General features: G+C 45.3%; 2 long non-coding RNA genes across 2 annotated transcripts; one reads left to right on the forward strand and one right to left on the reverse strand.

Moving 5' to 3' along the window:
* Positions 1-369: 369 nt before the first annotated feature.
* On the reverse strand, positions 370-17,408 carry LOC139084817 (uncharacterized). The gene is made up of 6 exons (XR_011542595.1): positions 17,168-17,408; positions 15,709-15,829; positions 11,211-12,732; positions 9,215-9,276; positions 8,929-9,077; positions 370-1,333 (listed from the first exon to the last, which is right to left on the reverse strand). It is a non-coding gene; the product is annotated as an uncharacterized lncRNA (long non-coding RNA).
* Positions 11,848-19,124, forward strand: LOC139084818 (uncharacterized). The gene is made up of 3 exons (XR_011542597.1): positions 11,848-12,007; positions 13,172-13,215; positions 15,016-19,124. It is a non-coding gene; the product is annotated as an uncharacterized lncRNA (long non-coding RNA).
* The last annotated feature ends 1,841 nt before the right edge of the window (positions 19,125-20,965 follow it).

The raw sequence follows: 20,965 nt of genomic DNA on the forward strand, positions 1-20,965 counted from the left end.
TAGTTCCCAAGTGTTTGTAGATTTTCCCGTTATCTTTCCGTTATTGGTTAATAGTTTGATTCCATTGTGGTCAGAGAACATCATCTTTATGATTTCAACTTTTCAAAATTTGTTGAGTTTTGTTTTATGTCCAAGATATAGTCTATCTTGGTGTCTGTTACATAGAGACTTGGAAAGAATGTATATTCTGCTGCTGGGTGGTATTCTATAAACGTCAGATAGATTCTGTTGGTTGATGGTGTTGTTGAGTTCTTTTATATCCTTGCTGATTTTCTGTCTAGTTCTTCCATCAATTGTTGAGAGAGAAAGAGGTGTTGAAGTCTCCACCTATAATCATGGATTTGTCTATTTCTCTTTTCTGTTCTATTATTTTTTGCTTTACATGTTTTGCAGCTCTGTCGTTCGGTGCGTACACATTTAGGATTGCTATGTCTTCTTGGTGGATTGACCCTTTCATCGCTACATAATGTTCCACTCTTTCTCTGGTAATTTTCTTTGTTCTGACATATACTTTATCTGATATTAATATAGGCACATTTGGTTTCTTTTGATTAGCATTTGCATGATATATCTTATTCCATCCCTCTACTTTCAATCTGACTATATCATTATATTTGAAGTGAATTTCTTGTAGATAGCATAGAGTTCGGTCCCATTTTTTAATTTGTTACATAACAGTAGATACAAATGACATGATATTAATGTTTCCACCTTCTAAACCCAAAATAGAGCCATATGACTCTGCAGGACAAGTAGGTGACCTTGGAGCATCTGCTCAGTGCATGTACTTCATTACAGCACATCTGCCAAATCTCTCTGGATTCCTCTCTTAACAAAAGAGATACCTTCCCAGGGCTTCCTAAAGTCCTCACTAAAAATGTCTTAGGTATAACCTAGTTATCATGATGTGGGTGGTTGGTCCAAGGGGACACATACCCACAACTTGAAGGAAGTTCTCAGTGTTAGACTTCAGAGAGTTGTGGTGAGGGGTGGGAAGTCAGATGCAGTCTCTGCCTCATTGTTCTTCTTGCCCTATATGCAGGTGTGGAGCCCTACTGCTTCTAAGGGTATCCCCCTGTGAATGCTCCTTGAGTGATCAAAAGTGTACTATGTGGATCCCCTTCACTCTCTCTCAATATATACCCTCTTTTCTCTCTTCCGGGCAGCAGGCTCTCCTCTCTTCTCACTCCCAAAGTTTTGGCCTGTCTTTTCTTGCTGTGCTATGGGGCTTCCCACAGCCTCTTCTTGTCTTGGAATCTTCACATTTTCAGCATGGGATGAGTCACAGCTATGTTTCTTCCACCCCATCTTACGATAGAAAGACTCACCAGCCCTGAGGTTGGAAGAAAGGACACAAGTTATTCTCATGCCAGGTAAAAGGGTATTGTCAATTTTTTTTTGATTTCCTTTTAAATTTTCACTAAAAAACAAAAACAAAAACAGACATCCTGCATGAATCGCTGTTGGAACTTATTATATTTTTTCAAGTGTGTCTGTCTTCTTCCTGAATTTTCATTCCGCCATCCAGCAATGTTCTACAGATTTAGCCTTGGGAGACGCCATGCCCGTCCTAACCTTGACTTCCCAATTCCTGTTTTGTTTCATTTGTCGCAGAAGGTAGAGGCAACAGCAATTCTGCTTCACTCCGCTTCACTCTCTGTGTTTGTTGCCTTTTCTTACCCTGCGTACTTTGGTAGGTTTTGCTAAACCACGCTAGACTTGCTTTGTTGTGTCACAACAATCTACATAGTGGCCAAGTAACAAATCTCTTGTCTCCTGAAAAGGAGTTTTAATTGTCAAGAGAGGGATGAGACTGACAACAGGAAATGAATTCCTTTAATATAGCGCTGCTGCAAAAGAGAGGGTGAGTTTAAGAGACCCACTGTGAGCCCTGAAAGAGACCTCAGAAAGCCACAGTTCTTGAATTTGTAACCTAGAGCCTGAAGTCTTGCCCTGCCCTGAAAATGTCCCATTTTGCTCGTTCCACCCACAAAGTGTAAACTCCAAATGACTGGACAAATTCTTACAATTCCAACCCTATTGAAGCTGCTGCCAGAAATGGAATTGCCCAGAGGCCCCAGAAGCAGGAAATGCAAGGATAGAAGCAGAGCGAGGCAGGAAGAGCTTCAACGTTGGCCTACTGGCTTTGCAGCCCTCAGCCCTTAGCTCCCTGGGCCTCATTCTGCTTTCAGTCTCCTTCCCTGAATCTTGAGCCACAGGGACTTGGGCCTTTGTCTTCTCTAGACCTCTGACTCCCCTGGACTTCCCCAGACATGGGGCCCGCTCCTGGCCTGAACCCAACAAACTGTAATGAACCCCTTTCAGTTGCTGGCCCACCACCCACTTCTCACTCAGAGAAGGGGCTCTGGGCGCATAAATGACACACGCCCCAGGGATATTGTGAGGCTAAAATGAATTAAAAGAGTGTTCTTAGTGGTAGATGTAGAGGTGGAGATAGTTAGTGGCGGTAGAAATAGTGGTTGATAGGACTGAGTAAAGAGTAACTGGCCACCAACCTTCAGAGGGAAAACCCTCGGGCTCTTTAAATTCATTAGCTCAGAACCAGTGGCATAGAAACAAATTCGACCTCCATGCTTGTAATGCAGGAGACTAAAGGTCCCAGGAAAGCCAGCTCTAACACACGGTCACAGCTCTGTGTCTACAGCTCTCTAGCAGTCATTAAAAATGTTTCTGCTTATTCAGCGAGGCACATTTACTGGGGATTAGGAGAACCCATAAAATGCTGTACTCTATTCAAAGTCTTCAGATAAACCCTCTGAAGCTTTGAAGTATCCTCTTGCCAAGGATTTTTCATTACCCCTTATCCCCTTGGCAAAGTGCCTCTGTGTGTGTGTGTGTGTGTGTGTCTGCATGCACCTATTTTCTTTTTTAGGGTCTTGGTTGATTTAAAGATCAACCCACACCACAGAGGTGGATGGAGAATATTTTGTTTTTGGATCACCAGATACACCATTTGTAGTTCCATCATTTTCCAAGAGCATGGTGTGCTGGGAAGGGCACTGGGCTAGGATTTAGAGACCTGGCCTCTCACGACGGTTCTGCCACCAATTGGTTACATGATCTTCGGCAAGTCACTCACCTTCCCAGGCCTCAGATTCTTCATGTATAAATTTAAGGGATAGACAGATGAACTCTAAGCTTCCTTTCTAAAAGTTACAGCTCCACCTCCAACTGACTCAGTTTTCAGCTGAAGACTCAGTCAAATGCAGTGCTTCCCCACTCCCAGCAGCACCTGGAGACCACCTTTGGGGAACGGTAGAGCATGAAAAGAAAGTGACACCAGGGTTCTTTGTCAACACGATCCGTGGAACATTAACGAGTCTTGTTTTCACATTGTGGAGGGTGTGTGTGTAAGTGTGTATGTACCTGAGTTCACAAGTTTATGTGAGCATGAACTCAGAAGACATTTTTTTTAGAACTGTTCAAACTCTTTATCAGCAGCAGAATCCTTTCTTCAATGAAATTTTATGCAGACTCGACACATATAAGAAATAAGAATAGAGCTCTGGCTGTGGAAACCCAGGACCCGTCTGTTTCTCAGTTCCTCCTTTCTCATCCACGTCTACCTGGATCTCAAAGGCTCTCCATGGAACCCAGAGCTTCTGGGCACCTGGCTGAATAAGTCACAGGGGAGCAAACCGAAGCTCAGAGAGGCAGGCTGTGGTCATGCACCAGCTAGGGGAAAGGCTGGGGCTTTTGAATGCCTATCCAGGGATCTGTGAACACATCATGTTATAGTTCTTTTTATCACCATTATCATAGTGATTAGGTACATAATTGCAAGTGTGCCAACACCTCCAAGAAGAAATTTCCAAGGATGGTGGGAGTTTTAAAAGTCAACGACAGTCAAACAGCATCTGTGTTAAGATTCAGGAAGCTCTTGATTTATTATCCTGTGGCTCAGTGCACAGATTACTCTTTTTGTGAAGACAAATACGACCTTATTCCTAAAGTGCTTTTTAAACTGAGATATTAAAAAAAAGAAGTCTTGTTTAAAAGCGCATTTCATATTTAATTAAAGAAAAGAAATGGTTCAAGAAGAGGCAAAATGAAGTCTTTTCCCTTGCTCATTTGGGAAACTGTTCATGGAAACACATCACCACTAGCAGAGTGAGCTCCTGAGATGTCACGCAGAAATGTGAGGCTCCTTGCTAGGGCCCGGTGCAATGAATGTTTCTGGAAAAATCTGCATCAGTAATCATGACTGTATAGCTCCAGGATCCAACTCTAGATTGCAAAATACTTCCCCTTTTGGACTTCAAGTCGACAATAATTCAAAGGTGCAACAACTTCGTAGGAAGTGGACCTTGAACGAGAGTGACAGGTGTCTTAATTCAGCCGGAGCTGCCCAGGAAGCTCGGCGGTGGAGCAAGTAATCATATCCTTTGGCCTTCCTCTCTCACAAAAGAAACATTTGCCTCTTGCAACCCAAGCATATTTTGTACAAAATCTTATTCCCATTTTGCTTTTAAGCGGTATTTGGCAGTTTGTCTCAGTTCTTAATGGCTTGTTCTGGTCACAAATAAACCTCCTCTGGCCACTTTATAGGCAAGCTGAATCACAGACTGTTAGAGCTGGAATTGGCCCCAGAGGTCATTGAATCCAGTCCTGTCACTTCATAGCAAAGGAGTCAGAGATAGAGAGGGGAAGGGACTTGACCAAAGTCGCATAACGAGTTCAGGGTAGAGAGGGGGCAAGAGCAGAGCTGCTGTCCTGATGTTAAGGGCTTTTCCACTGCTCCGTGCCTCTTCTTTTAAATTAGCTACAACACAGCGAGATGAGGTATTTTCTACACGATTCACTGGTGCTGTATTTGCAGTCAGACATCAGAGATCTATCAGGCACCTTCAATGCACTAGGGAAACCCCTCAAGAGGCTTACAGTCTGGAGAGGAAAACAGGTATTAAACAAATAATAAGAAATGATTACGTACACAGTCGCCAGTGTGCAAACACCTCTGTGAAGAAGAGTCAGCTGCTGTGGGAGTGTTATCTCCAGGGCTGATCGGGGCTGTTTATGTCCAGGGTCAGCTCTGATTGGTTGGCCTTGTGACTTAGCAGTTGAACTTGTTGACTCTTACCTTTGGTCATCTCCCGAAGGTCGTTGACATAATGTGTGGGTTACTTACACCATTTGACTCTGCTCCTCTTTGTTTCTCCTACCTGGAGGCAGATTACCTATCTGCCTCCAGGAAGATAGGTACTGCGAAGGAACTACAGTTCACACAAGCAATCTTATTCCCTCACATAACTGCTTTGACGAGTGGAACCATGAAGTGGACTTTCGAACTATCCGTGCGTCCCGTGTCTTTGCGCTCTCCCTGGGACAGCATGATGGATGCTGGAACCCTGATATCCCAGTCAGATAGTTCTTAAATTCCTTACAATTGTATGGAGACTAAAGCAGTAACTCCAAACTGAACACCAACCTAATTTTGAATATTAGCCCCCCCTTGTCTTCAACCCCCACCAACATGTTAGCATGCCATTCCTGTGACGACTTCTCCTGCAAATGCAGCCTCTGCAGAGTTAGAAATCCTATCATGAATCTTTCTGGAAAATGAGCTATCATGCCCAAATTCCTTGTCATTCCGGAAGTATGTAAGAAGCAACAGTTAAAGGAAATTCCTACACACTGGGCTTCACATCGAAGAGTTAATCACAGGACATTTTTCTAAATCAGGGTTTGAACTTGGGGTCTGGGTTAGCACCTGGAGGAGCTCTGAGCTTGAGCCAAGCTCCAATGCACCTCTTTCCAGCTCACTTTCCATCCCGGATTCTTCCCTTCCTCCTTCTTTCCATCGTGTTCTTGAGGTTTCCTTGAACCCCTTCCTCATTTTTCCCTACGTCCCCAAGTTTGTTCAAATTGTTTTCTTCTTCTGCAATAACTCCCTCCCAGCTTTTCCTGGCTTTCTCTAAGCCCTGCATCTTCATGGGTGGGCCTGTTGCCTCTCCTTCCACTTGCCAGTCTTTTCCTCCTCTCTCCTCCCCTTCCCCTAATCGTGAGAGCTGTACAAAAGCTGGAACCAGGCAGTAGAAGGGGTAAAGAGCAAAGTTGCTTGTCCCGGCATTTCCTTCCTCTGGCTGGGTAAGTGCCCCAGGGAGAGGGCGCTGAACTTGCCTGGCAGAGGACAATGTGTCCAAAGCAAGTTGGCTTTGAGTCAGATTCAGCTTTCGTCGGTGCTTTCTCTCCTTTGAGAAATTGGGCCAAGTTTGGCCAAGGGCCCATTCAAAGTCCAGTTCTGGAATACGCGTCTATTCCTCCTCTCCATCTACTTTCCCCAGAGAGCCCAGGAGGCCAGACAGGCTGTTCCCACATCGGGCTCTCATCAGGGTAGCTTGACATCACTTTTCCTCTCCAGGAAAAGAACTAGGGTTGAACTTTCCTTTAAGCAGATCCAATATAGATTTAGACTTAGAGAATAACATCTCTTCTTACAAACAGTTTTATCATGGAAGTGTTTTCCATAAAACATGCCTATGTTACATTTAAAATATGATTCAGTTTACAAACGTTTCTAAGCTGCTTTCAGAAATACATTCATTGCGTAAAGCAAGACACTGTAATAGCAAGCCATTGTCCAGCCAGAAGACAGAACCAGCCTTGCGTGATGTCCTTGCGCTTGTCCTGACCTTCCACCTCATACCCTCTCCATCTCTTCCTGCTATCTTCTCCTGTTCTTCTCCCATGTCTGAGGTATGGCTACAAAATGTAACCAACCCACTGGAAAAATGCAGTGCAGGCATTCAATGCATATTATTAAAATATCCTGACTTGAATTATACATCCAAATGAATATTGTCCTCTAAAGTTGTCATACTTTAATTTATTGCAATGATGCTGCTCTTACTTAAAATTCCATTTTGGAATTTATCTCCTTGAATTGCTTTGGAATTACATCCAGATCCAGCTTAGGAGCTAAAATTAAAAAACTCATAAAGAGACCTTAAAAATCATCTGGTATACCCCATGATTGTATAAACGAAGAAACTGAACCCGTAGAATTTGTGCATTTGGTTTTTTTCTTCCTACATCAAGATGTTGTTACCCCATTCTTCTGTAGACTAAACCAGAAAACAACTGCACTGTTCATCCATTAGTCATTTGATTAGTAGACTCAAATGTCTCCATTAAGCCTACAGACATTCTGATATAAGAGGTACGATTTATTAAAGATGGACTGTACCAACACCTGTACAAACAACAAAACACAGAACACTTGTTATCACAACAAAAACACACACCAGCAATATTATAATGTGCAATTCTGGAGGAGGTAAATGAACTGTGTAAATCAGAAGTGACTTGCTCAGAACCACACAGTTAAGAGGTGGCACTGGTGGAGGACTCAGGTCTCTCAGCTTTTGAAGCCTACGTACTTTTCACAACTCTGTGGTGCACTAAAGAAAGCCGAGAAACTGTTTGTTTTCAGAATGTTAGGGACTGTCAGATATTGTCATTATGAAAACCAAGAGAGCTTACAATTTTAAACAAAGCCTTTCCTGCCAACCACACACATACCCACACACGCACACAGTTTACAAGAGGTTATAGAATGTTAGAGCTAGACAGGAAATTGAAGAGAAACTTCTCTTTTTTTTGAGGGAGATTAGCCCTGAGCTAACATCTGCTGCCAATCCTCCTCTTTTTGCTGAGGAAGACTGGCCCTGAGCTAACATCCGTGCCCATCTTCCTCTATTTATATGTGGGACACCTGCCACAGCATGGCTTGATAAGTGATGTGTAGGTCCGCACCTGAGATGCAAACCGGTGAACCCTGGGCCACTGAAGTGGAACAGTGTGCACTTAACCACTGCACCACCAGGCCGCCCCAAGAAACTCTTTTTTTTTTAAGTACAGAGATTGAGGTCTAGTGAGATCTCAAACTCTGTCCTGAGCCCCACAGTAGCAAGTGGTGAGCCAGGAGTGACATCTTCCATTTCAGGCCCGGGGCTTTCTCCATCATGCCCTGTTGGGGCCTCAGCTGTGCCCTTGCGCTCCAGGGCAACAACCTAGAGGTGTGGATGCTTCGGGACACCACCTCGACCCAGGCACATCGCTGGCCCTTCTAGATGAGCTGTTCTCATGCAGTGGAAAACTTTCTCCAAGACAACTCCTTTCAACAGCACACCCTAATATGGCCTAACGTCTAAAGCTGGTAGTTTCTACATCTAGATCTTCCCATCGACATGACTGGAGCACAAGAGAACTCACTCTGAGTAACTATCATTCTGAAAAACCCTAACTACAGACATTTTCCAGCACACACACACACAAAAACAGAAGGAAAAGAACACAAAGGCTCTGAAATAGCACCTTTCTCGCCCCCTTCTTTCGTGATTTGGGCACTGACGCAGGCAGCGGGTGCCCAGTCAAAGCAGTTAGTTAAGGGCAGATCCAGAGCCTGAAGACAGCTCTTTCCAGCTCCCAGCTCACTGCTTCCTGCACTGCTGCTAAGTCGTGCCTCATGTGTCTGAGCAGAGTCTTCACTGCCGTGAGGGGAATTCCTCATGGCTGTTACTAAAGTCAAGTCCACTCTGCAAAAGCAGAAAATTGCCACTACGTCAGAGCTTCAGAGAAGATTCTGCCTCTTTTGGGGTCTGAGCGCAGCAGGAGCAGGCCTTCCATAGCCAAGCAAGGGAAAGCCATGTTTTAGGGACTGGATTGCATTACCGGCTGTCACCACTCACATTGTCTAAGGGAATTTTGGTGGCCCAGAGAGACATCAGATTTCACCCACCAAGGTCTGCTGTGGAGTTTCTCTTCTGCAAATTGAATCAATAATCTGCCGGTTGATCTGCTGTGTGTGGAGGCTTGGCTCTGTGTGTAGCCTGAGCAAGCCGCCACGAGAAACAGTAAAGAGCAGAATGGACCTCATGTGCCTTCAAGAGACATAGAGGGACTTACTCGTGTGGTGTTGTCTCCTTTTCCAGTGGACAGCCAGCTCTCTGAGGGCCAGGACCAGGCCTGAGTCATCCGTGTACCTACTGCCCAGCACAGCGTATGTGGATGGTGCACACTGACTATTCTCTGAGTGATAGGTAGGTGAATTTCACCTGTGAGACACAACAAGTGGAGAAGCAACATGAGTTACTTCGAGTTTTTGCTCTAAATATAATACTGATAACAGGTGCTACTGGAGGGCAGAGGAAAGACATGGGTAAAGATGCTTCTTGGAAGGGTGGGGACTCACCTGGGCCCAGAAAGATGGCTCAAGTTTGGTCAGTAGTAGAACAGAGGTGGCTGTATTCCAGGCTGAGAAAAATAATGGGAGCAAATGAACACAAATGGAAATTAATGGAGTGGTGGAGAAAGCTTGAACATCTCCATCTGGCTGCTGTCTTAGACAGTTTCCTTCAAATCAATGTGTTAAAAAATGAATGCTTCATATTTCCTCCCAAACCACTCCCTGTCCCAACTGGTAACTCTAGAGTCTAGCCAGAAACCCAGAGGTCATTTCTCTTTCCATCCCAACTAATCAGTCATTGAGTTGAAATGTTTCTCTCTTACAAATAGTTCTCAGTTCTATTTCCTCGTCCCCACGTGAACATTCATGGCCCTCTCTCCAACTGGCATTGCCTGTCCCTCCACCGTACTCCTCTCACTGGTCTCCCTGCCCCCAGACTGGCCCTGTCCAACCATCTGTACAACAATTTGCTTATTGAGACCTTTCCTCATTCCAAAAATGTTGTAAAAATTACTGTACCATAAGAGATAGTGTATTGTAGAAATATATATATCAGAGGTCAGGGAAATAAGGACAGAATAAGACCAGGCCAGATAAAAATTTAGGACACAAATATATACTATAAAATTCTACACAGTGGATAGTATATGAAGCATTAGTATATGTTAGATGGGGTATTTTTCTATATTTGTGTGTTTCACTATAATAATGGAACTGAGGATAATGTGCATTGAGAATATTTTGAAAAATAATCAGTTGACTCAAATTTTATTTCTTAGTCTTTTGCTGTTTAAATGATGATTTTGAAAGATTAAACTTGTACTATTGGTATTACGTAGTGTATGGACCAATAATCCCTGTAGTAAAGATTTTATATTTTAAAAAAGGCAATAACGGTCCATACACTATACAATACCATACAGCATACACTTGAACGTCAGTTCTAATCTCCTAGTGGCCAATAAAAAGAAGAGAATACATTGAGTTACTTGGTTTGCATTGTCAATAAACTTTCTAAAAACTCATGCTCTCTGTTAAGGAGAAGCAAAACATTTTTTAACAAAAAGCTATGAGAATACTGGTGCTTTTGAGGCCTTTTAAAGGAGACATTGCCTGATATAGTGGACAAGACCTCAATAACATCCTTAAAGCAAGCATGATTAAAGCACGTTTCAGGGTAACAGTGCTCTCTCTTACACAAGCTGAGGGCATAACACCAAAATGCAATTTTACAGCAGGTGTAAGCCATTCAGACTGAATCCGCAGCTCCGTCTGCAACAGCCTCTCGTGACCCAGGACCGGGGTAGGGGCAATGCAGAGCATTAGGACGATCGAATGAGTGCAAATGCTTTAGGAAACACTTTATAAATACTGGTTTGTACAACTGACTCCCCATTAAACGTTGGGCTCATGCTAAAATAAAGTTTAAAAAAATTACTATATTTCATGTAACCTAAGCTATTTTAAAATACTCACAGAAAAAAACTAGGAAAAAAATACACCAGCAGTGGGACTCTGGGTGGCAAGTGTATATGTAACTTTTTTACTTACGGTTATTTATACTTTTCCTTACATTTAACAGAATTACTTTGGCTTCTGTGTTGAGAATAGGGTAGGGGTGGGAGGGGAGACAGGCAGAAGGAGGGAGGCCATTCAAGAAGCTTCTCATTGGCCCCATTTTCAGAGACATGGGAATTGGATATGAAATAAATTTAAAAACAAGGATAACAAAGTACCATATACTTGTAATCTCAACTATTTTAAAATACGGATAGAAAAAGACTACAAGACTGTTCCAAAATGTTAATGGTTGCCTCTGCAGGAAGAGTTCATGTGTAATTTTTTTCTTATGGTTGATTATGCTTTGGTGCACTTTCCAAAGTTTCTACAATACACATGTGTTAGTTTTATGGTTTAGAAGAGTGAGGAAATTATTCTCCTCAGGAGACAATTCTGGGACTGTTATAACATAATCGGAGAGAATTAGTTTTCCAAAACTTACCGTGTTACTCCTGAAAAAAAATCCATTCGGTGACTTCCATTGCCTGTGGAATACAAGATGGATTCCTAACATGAGTTATGAGGCTCTTTATGGCCCTTGTCTACTTCACCAACTCCTCTCCGCTCGCTTTATCCTTTGGCAACACCAAATTCCCCTAGCTCTTCAAATACACTGTGCTCTTCAATGCTCCAAGCTTTCCTCATGCTGTGCTCTTTTCCTAGAACACCTCCCCCTGCCATTCTTTCTTCTTCTCTGAAAGCACACCTCACTCAACTAATGCCTTCATGATTCAGCCTCCTAGAGAAAGCCCCATTCTCTAGGGAGCCTTCTTGGACCCCCTCCAGGTTAGTTTCTATGCATAACACCTTCGTAACTCCTATCGTGTTGACTTTGAATTCTGTCTACCTGTCTGTCTCCCCCCAAGTGAACCATCTGTGTCACTCATCTTTGAGTATCCTGGCATGAGCATTGCTGAATATCACAGAGGTTTCCATAGCCTTTCTCACACAGTAGATCGTGAGGATCAAGGTCACCATTCTCCCAGGTCTGACTGATGATCAAAATCTTTTGTGATGAGAATGTGGTGGTCACGAGAGGGTCCCTTCCTGGTCCGACTGCTGTCCTCTCGTGTCCTTAGACGCTGTATGTGAACTCGCAGACTCCTGAAGCTGCTCCAGCTCCTCTATTTGGCTGAGGAGGCACGTAATGTTCAGAGGACTGATTTGCCATGGGCCCAGAGCTGGCGGGCATCTTTCGTGTCTTCAAGATCAATGCACTTTCCACCACATCAGGGATAGGTAGGTAGTTCTGTATGACCTTATAAATAATCAAGTTTGTATTTGCTCTGAATATGGCATTCAATATTAGCTTCCCTCTCACTAGCATCAAGTCTCTTTAGCATCACTGATTTCCAGTTTCATACAATATTTCCTCTGGTGGCCAAGACTGCTTTGTGGTTGCCAGAACCCATTCCCTCTTCTTCCTGGGCCCACAGTTGGGCTACATTACCCAGCCTTCCTTGCAGTTAGGTGTGACTATGTGACTGAGCTCTAGCCAATGACATGGGAGGGATCATGGGCATCACTTCCTGGCTTGGCCCATAAAAGCTCCCCAGGGATGACTCACCATTCTCCCTCTTCCTCCACCTTCCAGTGGGATGGCGACATCCAGGATGACTTGGGAAGTTACATGTTGAACACAGCAGAACCTCTCTCAGCCTAGGTACCTGAATAACTGTGTGGAGCAGAGTAGTCCTATTCCCATAGCCAATTAGACTGTGCCTGGGCAAGAAATAAACTTCTCTTGTGTCAAGCCTCAGAAATTTTAGAGTCATTAACAGCACTTAGGGTTACCTTAATTTATATACCAAGCCACACATTTTCCATGCTCTGAGCGGTGAAGGACACATAGTATGCAGTGTTTAACTTGATCTCTTTGTGAAGTGATCATCATGTAGGGTCACGGTTCGTCCAACAGAGAGAAAATGATAAATCTTCCTCATTGACACTTCTATTGTATGAACCTAGGAGGAAAATTCATTGTTATTTGCTCGGTATACACCCACTCATGACTGCAAAGATGTTTTCTTTTACTCTAGAACTGGAGTTGGCAACTTTCTTTTTAACAGGCCAGACAGTAAGTATTTTTGGCTTTGCGGGCCATGTAGTCCCTGCCATCTATTCTTTCTTTGATTGGGTTTATTATTATTATTAACAACTCTTTACAAATGTGAGAAACATTCTTACACAAGTCTTACCAAAGTAGGCTGCAGGCCAGATTTGGCCCACAGGTCATGGTTTGCCAACCTCTATTCTGTGATGACAAATAACCGTGTACTTCAATGTCCTTCCAAGCCTTTTCTAAGTAGAGAACATGCAAATGAGGCGTCTCAGGTCTACCTCCACCATCAGCCTCAGGACCCGTCAACCACAGGGTTTTTCTTCTCCTCTCTCTTTCCCCAGGGCCATAGCATAAGCCTGCAGAGAGAAGCTCATGAGGAACTTGGGTGAGTGAATGAATACACAAATGTACGTGTTCTAGAAGCTATTTTTAAGTGTACTCCAGAAGCTTGTGGGTCACAAAGGAGGCTGTTTTGGGAAGCATAAAGGATCTACTGAACTACCTCTTCCAGACAGCTCCTCAGAGTGCATGGACTGTGTGCATTACCGTCAGGAAGGATGCAAGGAACGGTGGAAAGAGAACAGGCTTCAGAGTAAAACAGACCCAAGTTTGAATCCCAGTCTCACCATTTACCAGGCGTGGGACATTGGAATGCCTTGGCTGGTGGCTTTCTGGGCCTCTATTTCCTCGTCTGAAGAAAGGGGAAAATTTAATCCACATAGTAGCTCTATCTCGAGGGGCTAAGTATTTGACATATAATAGGTGTTCAACAGATAGCAGGGGTGGTAAAAGTATTAACCCTAAGGACTCCTGCCGTATGATCAAAGAGACCCCAGAAAGGCGGCCTTTGAGCCGGATTATTACTGATCCTCACCAGGCCTGGGCTAGAGGAGTGGGTCTCAGCCAGGGATGATCTTAGCCCCCACAGGACATGTGGCAATATCTTGAGATATTTTTGATCATCGTGATTGGAAGGGCTGCTCCTGGCATCTAGTAAGTGGAGGCCAAGGATGCTGCTAGCCATCCTACAATGCATGGGACAGCCCCACCACAAAGAATATTCTAGTCTAAAAGATCATAAAAACCCTGGAATAGAGGAATGAATTCCCTCCTTTGCAGATGACAGGGAAGATTCTAGGAGTTTCTCATGGGGATCTGCAGAGTCCCTCAGACTGTCCCAGATGAGGGAGGTCCTGTCTGGAACAGCTCTGACTTTGGTCAGCCAGTAGGAAACCCAGGGACGGGTACTGACTAAGGAAGGTATGGGCTGTGAGTTTCAGAAAGGCAGAATTTTCTGGAACAGAAGTGGAGATGAAGGTCCCCATGGGGTCATCAAATTATCTGCGATAGAGAAGAGACCTGTTGCTGGAAAAAAGTGCCTCCAGGCCCGCATCATGGAGCTTGGGGGAGGCAAGGCTTGGTTGGAGGTGGTGACCAGGTTCTGCCCTGTCGTATACTTTTTCCTCCTCTTTGAGAAATGACCAATGATAAAGTTGCCCTCTGCTTTTCTCTTTGCAAGAATGGAAATGAATGTTTGATGAGCTACTCCTTAGTGCTGGATACTCCAACCTTCAGGGATGGAGTTTTCAGCCTGAGTACCTAAGCTCTCCACTCGGCCCCATATGCTCCATGAGGAGTTCCTCTTTTTTCTCCATAGGAAGAATCCTGCTGTCAGAAAATCGCTGAGCTTTGGTGATTGAGTTTTAGGACAGGTGCTCGAAGATCCCTAAAACTCCATCACCAAGATCCAACGGAACTTGATTGGAAGTTCTCTTCCAGGGTGTTAAACCTGCAAACTTTTAGCAGAGTTAAGTTTAGAATAATTCAAAGGCATCTTTCATTCATCTCCTTGAGATTAATTAAGTACTTATTAGTGCCAAGCAAGTTAGTACAGGGAGTGTAGAAAGTCAAATAAACAAACAAGCAAAAGAATGCCTTAGTTTAGAAGGGTGACAGATGAATCAACAATGACAAGTCAGGGTGATGGGTGTGGGCTGGGGAGCCTTCAGTGTGCTACCGGAACCACGGAATGGGCACCTAACTCAGGCTGAGAGTCCGGCATGACAGGAGGGTCATGGAGACTTCTCAGAGGAGACGAAGGCGGAACCACACCATTTGGTTTTCTCCCCTCTTCGGATTTATTTATTTATTTTCCTAGACTTCTCAATTTGGTTTCCTTTTTCAGGCAAATTTGTACATATCTACAACTTCCCTCAAAGGAAGTTAGAAGAACAGAAGGAATGAAGGAAGGAAGGACGGAAGGAAAGAAGAAAAGAAGGAAGGGAACCTATGGCAGGTCCTGTCAGGTCCCTGCCTATGGCTCCCACCGTTCCCTTGCATACTGGTGACCTTGATTGCATGCACCTGCCACTCTCTGCCTTGGAGCCTTTCCTGCTGGGCCTGCGTGCAGCACAAGGCTGGAAGTGCCTGGGCGCTGAAGCTCCTGAAATAAACCAATGGCAGAGAGGAGTTGGTGGATCAGTATCCCAGCTTCCTTGTCCCTAGGGCTCTGGATGCATCTACACCATCACCCAGAGGTCCCCAGGGGATTGAGCCTCAGCTGCCCACAACAGTAACCACCCATTAACACACCTTGTTTTGGCCTCCCTCCCACTCCCCTGCTGGGGCTCCCTGGGATCCCCTCCCAAACCAGCTCCTTCCACTCAAATGGATCTCAGGGTTGACTTTCAGCTGAAGATAAAGCATGTGCCGATAAAGCACACACACTCGCCTCATTCCAGGGGTTCAGCCAGGGCGTGCACCCTTGGTAAGGCTGTTCCTGCATCAACATAAAAAGTAGGTTTTTGTTCTTCAAGAAAACTCATGCAGTTGCAAATGCCTTGGAGAGTTAGGGGACTATCCTGAAACACAAACTCACTGATATGCACATGCAGGGTGGTTCTTCTGGAGACAGTGATGCTGGCGTGCAGGTCAAGGTGGCCTGGTCCCACTGCTCTGCTGACATTCACAGCCAGGGGCAGACTCAGACAGAAGCTGTCCTAGAGAGATGATTGACATGATGGGGTGTCCCAGCCGGTCCTTCCTAATCCAGCATCACAGCATATAATTCAGACATGACCGACAATGATTCTGATGTCCCCACTGGCAGACCAAAAACCATTTAAGGCTAGTTTTGGAATCCATGATATATTTGTGAGTGTGTATGGTGGGAGGCATCTCTATGTATCTAATGATGCCTTAATCAAGCTGATTTTCAAATTAGCTTGAATTCTCAGAGCTCCCAGGAGATGCAGCTTATGGAGTAGTAGATGATGGGGAAAGATCGCCCACAATTAAACGTCACACGGGATAAACGCCAAAGCAGAGGTCCCACCCTGGGAGAGTTATGAATTGACTGCACCCTTTCTCATCTCCACTCCCTCAATCATTGCTGATGGGCAGAGGGAAACCATTTTCTGCCGTCTGGTTTTTGCAAAAGTCAGGCAGTAAGCTCCCTGGGACAGGCATCTTATCTCGTGTAGTTCAAGAATGAGCACATGGCTGTGTACACTCAACAAGCCCTATTAGTACTGAATGCAATCATAAAAATAGCCCAAACGTGGATGTTTGATAACGTCCCTGCAGTCAGCCTGAGTCATTGTGTCCAAAGGGCACTGGGTTCCCCAAGCTGGTGCCTCATGTCTCACAGACGAGCACCTTGGCTGATAAGGTTGCGGGCTATTGTGAAAATCACACAGTAGTTCCCAGGATCCTGCAAAAACAGCAGTTCAATCACAACTTTTTTTTTCCTGGGTGTTTGACTTTGGCACTGAGTTCTTTTCAAATGACAACTATGCCAAACATCTTGTCTGAGCCCTTCTACTCAGCAAGTATGCGAACAAGCTCTCTGTAGCACGCCAGGGGAAGGGGGTGGGGGAGAGTCTTGGTGGAAGGTACGGGAGGCTCAGAACCCTTCTCTGCAGGCAGGAGCCAGCTCAGAGTGGCATCTGGAAGCAGGACGTGGACTGAGCAACTCCGAGTGCACAGCCCAACGTGGGCCTGCCCGGCTCAAGCAGCACTTGAGGCTCTCTGTCTCCAGGTCCCCTGGGTGACTCTCAGGGTCGGCAGTCACCCATGTTTCCTTCTGCAGGAAAAGCTCACAGACATTAGGTGCATGTATCATTGTTGGCGGATCTGGAGCTGAATTCTCCTCCAGGACCAGCTATGAAATCACTAGAGCAGAACAGGAGAAAGCCATGGGGTTGAGTGTGTATTTGTACATAAATTCATAAATGTGCATGCAGTCATGTGCACATGTGTTCAAGGGGGTACCGGGATGGTCGTGGGATGCACACAGCAGTCTATGTCAGGAGGAAAACCTTGCATGCAGGACTCACTGGGGAAGAAGCTCCCCTCCTGAGCGAGGAAATCCTTTTCCCATGCTCTGAGAAACAGCCTCCCTGGGACGGCAAGCAGGGTCCTCAGGATGCTGGGCTGCAGGAGGGCAGTGAGAGAAGCTTCCCCAAGACAAGCCATCCCAGTTCCCAGCCGTTTCTGGGACTCCAGCACTCTTTGCTGACGCTGTCCGTCTCCAACTGCAGGGAAATCATCCTTCTTTATTCCCAGAGCAAATTGTTCCTAGGAAAGAGCAAAATCTTAGGAGGAAATCACATCATCCATGAGGGGAGAGCCAGTTCCTTTGTACTATTTTTCAAGGCTGCCTTTGGAGCCAATAATCTGTCATTCCTTGAATAAACAAGCACCTTATCATATCACAAACATTTATTTAACCCTTTTCTCCTGCACGTTTACCAGCAGGGAGAAAGCAAGCGGTTAGCAGGGCAGCCGGAGCCCTGTGGCAGAAATGCCAAATTCCCTGAGCATTACACCCAATCTGTAAAGTGTCAGCCGCCCCTTCTCTCTGCCTCCATAAAACCCCGGAGCCGGTCACCCAGACGCAAGCACCACATTCCCGCCTCCCACTGGCATTCCCATCCCCCGTCCATCTCCATTAATACCCCTCACTCCTTTGCAGACAGGCCCTTAATTCCATCCAAATGGAGTCTGGACTAATTTGTTAGGTTCTTTAGGGGGCTGATGAGGGAAATGGAAGGGTGGAGGGGGACAAGCAAGAGAGTATTTACATTTCTCCTTTTCATGACAGTCCTCTTGATGGACAGAGCTGGTGAGCCCTAGCGTTTTTTAATGTGTGTGTGTGTGTGTGATTTTTTTGAAAGGCATATTCCTGGGCTCTGACATCACCAGAAAATGGAATGAGCAAAGTATGTAAATTTCTCCAAGCTCCCACAATATCCATTTTCTCTCAGTGGATGGACTTTGTTTTTCTTTTCGGGTGTTGCTCCCACACAATGGGGCCAAATCTTGTTCAGGACAAAGAAACATATAAATAGAACACGCATGTGGTATGCAAGGGAACTCTTGGAGACCAGCGACTGTTTGAAAAGGCATCTGGGGGCTGCCAGGGGGAATCGTGGGGTCTTGGCCCAAAGGGTTCGACAGACAGATGTCTGCTTGTCTCTAAGGTTACAAGTCAGAAATTTCAAAACCATTCTCATTCTTGCGGACATTCTAAGAAATATTGGAATGGGTACAAATGTAAGAAGAATGTGAAGGATCTGTGTGTGAGTGTGAGCAGCAGTATGTCTGTTGGATGTAAGACGATGATGAGCCTCATTGGCAGGCTGATCAAGCTTTGTCGAGCTGATGGAATAGGTCTTCTTCTTCCTTACCACGAAGGATGCTAAATCACACGCAGGATCTCACACTCCACCTCTTCTCAGTGGCCATCACAGACCAGCTGAAACTTTCATCAAACATGTTTTCCTGCGTGAAGCGTTTGCAATTGTTTCAGCGTCAATCATCCGCCAACCAAACCCTCCAGTCTCCTAACTGCGCACTACAGCTCCAGCCAAAAAGACTTTTATCAGCGTGAGTTTGAACAAACTAATGTGTGCAGGCCCTGAGCGGTTATTTTTGTTTCCAAGTCTGGACACAGAATCACTTGTTCAATTTCCTGCTGGGTTATATCAAGCAGTTTTAACATGTAAATCTCTGATAAGGAAACTGACTAATTTATGTAGGTTGCCATCTGAGTAGCTGTCAGTATTGCCTTTTTTTCCTGCTTCCTTTATTCTTTCTCACTCATCATCGTCATTGCCGTTACTGGTACTAGCGAGTAATCCTTATTCATTGTATATTTAGAATATGTTCCTATGCTAAAAATGTTTTAAAAACAAACAAAAAACTGCCCCCCTGAAGTTTGTGTGGGAGTTCTGTTGGCTTGGATGTCTGTTCTTCACAACCTGGATTTGAAATAAACATGCCTCTCAGACTCCTTCAAGTAATGTCCTTCACAATCAGAAGATTGTTAATCTAAATTAAAATTTAAAAACAGTAATAATCACAGGGCCGGCCCAGTGGCCTGGTGGTTAAGTTCATGTGGCCCACTTTGGCGGCCTGCGGTTCACAGGTTCAGATCCTGGGCGTGGACATACAAACCACTCATCAAGCCATGCTGTGGTGGCGTCCCACACACAAAGTAGAGGAAGCCTGGCACAGATGTCAGCTCAGGGACAATCTTCCTCACCAAAAAACCAAAACCAGTCCTAATGTCAGCTACTTCTGTTCTATTGATGATCTTTAACCAGCCTCACCCAGCTTCAGCTGAGGGAGCTTCAGCGACTCTCGGTTGAAATCAGGCTGCTTGGGCACCAGTTTCTAAAACCCACTCTGGTGACAACCTGCAGGTAAGTCAATCCCTGTGGGTTTTTCCATTCAATAGCTTGAACAAACAGGCAAATATTTTCACATAATTGTTAATTCTATGTGTGAATACATTGATGGGGAGGGGGATTGACTCACCACAAACTTGTAATTGAAGATGTGGTGCTGTTCTCACACGGGCAGTAGACCCAGCCTAAGCCAAGTCCAGGGCCGCCCGCAGACTTGTGAGGTGGGCGCAGTCTTCAGTGACTCAAAGTGAAAGCCTGCCATCCCATTGGCTGGGAACCGAAACAGAATCCATCTGTTCTGGGGCTGGGACAGCAAGCCAGGTAGGGTGCTGCTCCCTGTGTGGGTGGCTGGGGGAGAGAGGGGTGGGCGGTGGGGAGTATGCTGGGCCAGGAGGCCCAGAAGTGGCTGCCCTTCCTGCCCCTCCCTCTGCTCCCCCCGCCCCCCCGACGCCTCTCCCTGCTGCCCCCACAACTGCCTTGACCTCTCAGAAGCCCTTCACTTTAGAGATTTTTAAGACAACAAGACAATGTGAGACTAAAAGCAAACTGGCTTCAAAAATGACCATTTTTGTATCCACTGGCGATTCCATAAAGGCCTCTCCCGCCCCTCGTCTTCCCTTCCCCCACGGTGAACTTTAGTCCTTCCATCCATGGGGACTGAAGGCAAAGTATCTGGGTTTTCTTTCCCAGCCCACTTGCCAGTCTGGCTTTTCTCCTCTGTGTTTGGATGCTCTTCTTTATGGCTCCTTGCCAATGCACAGATGTAAACTATTGTCTGATTATTGAAAGAAAAGAACCAAACACACAAAACACACACGCCATCAGTGTTAATGACTGTAGAACTGTCCACTTATAGTCAAGGCTGTGGTCTGGTGCAAACCACAAGTCATTGGCCTCTGCCTCTCCGGGAACTTCTACTTTCTCCAAGGTTGGATTAAGAACAAATCTAGGCAAACACAGCAGGCTGAGAAAGGAGCACCTCTGTGCTCTTGGTGCTTTGCTGGGCATCCTCAGTGCCACCTCTTCCCCATGTCAGTTCCCTACCTCTTGGCACCCTCTACTCTCTTATATAATCTTCCCTAGTCTAGTGGCCTCATGCTTGGTCTCCCTTGCCCTCAACAAAACAGTGTAGCCATGCTGACTCCTATTAATAGCCTGTTGGAGTCGAGGGAGCACTGGGTGAGGAGTCTGGACCTGGCTTCAACCCCACGTCTGCCTACTGTTTGCATCACCCTGGGCAAATTTCTGCTCCCTTCCCAGTTTCCTTGTCTGCAAAGCAAGAGGGCTGAGCTAGATACATTCCTTCCATTTTTCCCTAAGCAAATGTTTATTTAGCTCCTACTCTGTGCTGGACACTGAGGATGGAACCAGAAACAGGACAAACAAGGTCCTTGCCTCATGGAGCGTACGGAACAGTGGGAGGAGAGAAAAGAAAGAAAGTAA

This window comes from Equus przewalskii, chromosome 7, assembly GCF_037783145.1.
Source record: "Equus przewalskii isolate Varuska chromosome 7, EquPr2, whole genome shotgun sequence".
NCBI lineage: Eukaryota > Metazoa > Chordata > Mammalia > Perissodactyla > Equidae > Equus > Equus przewalskii.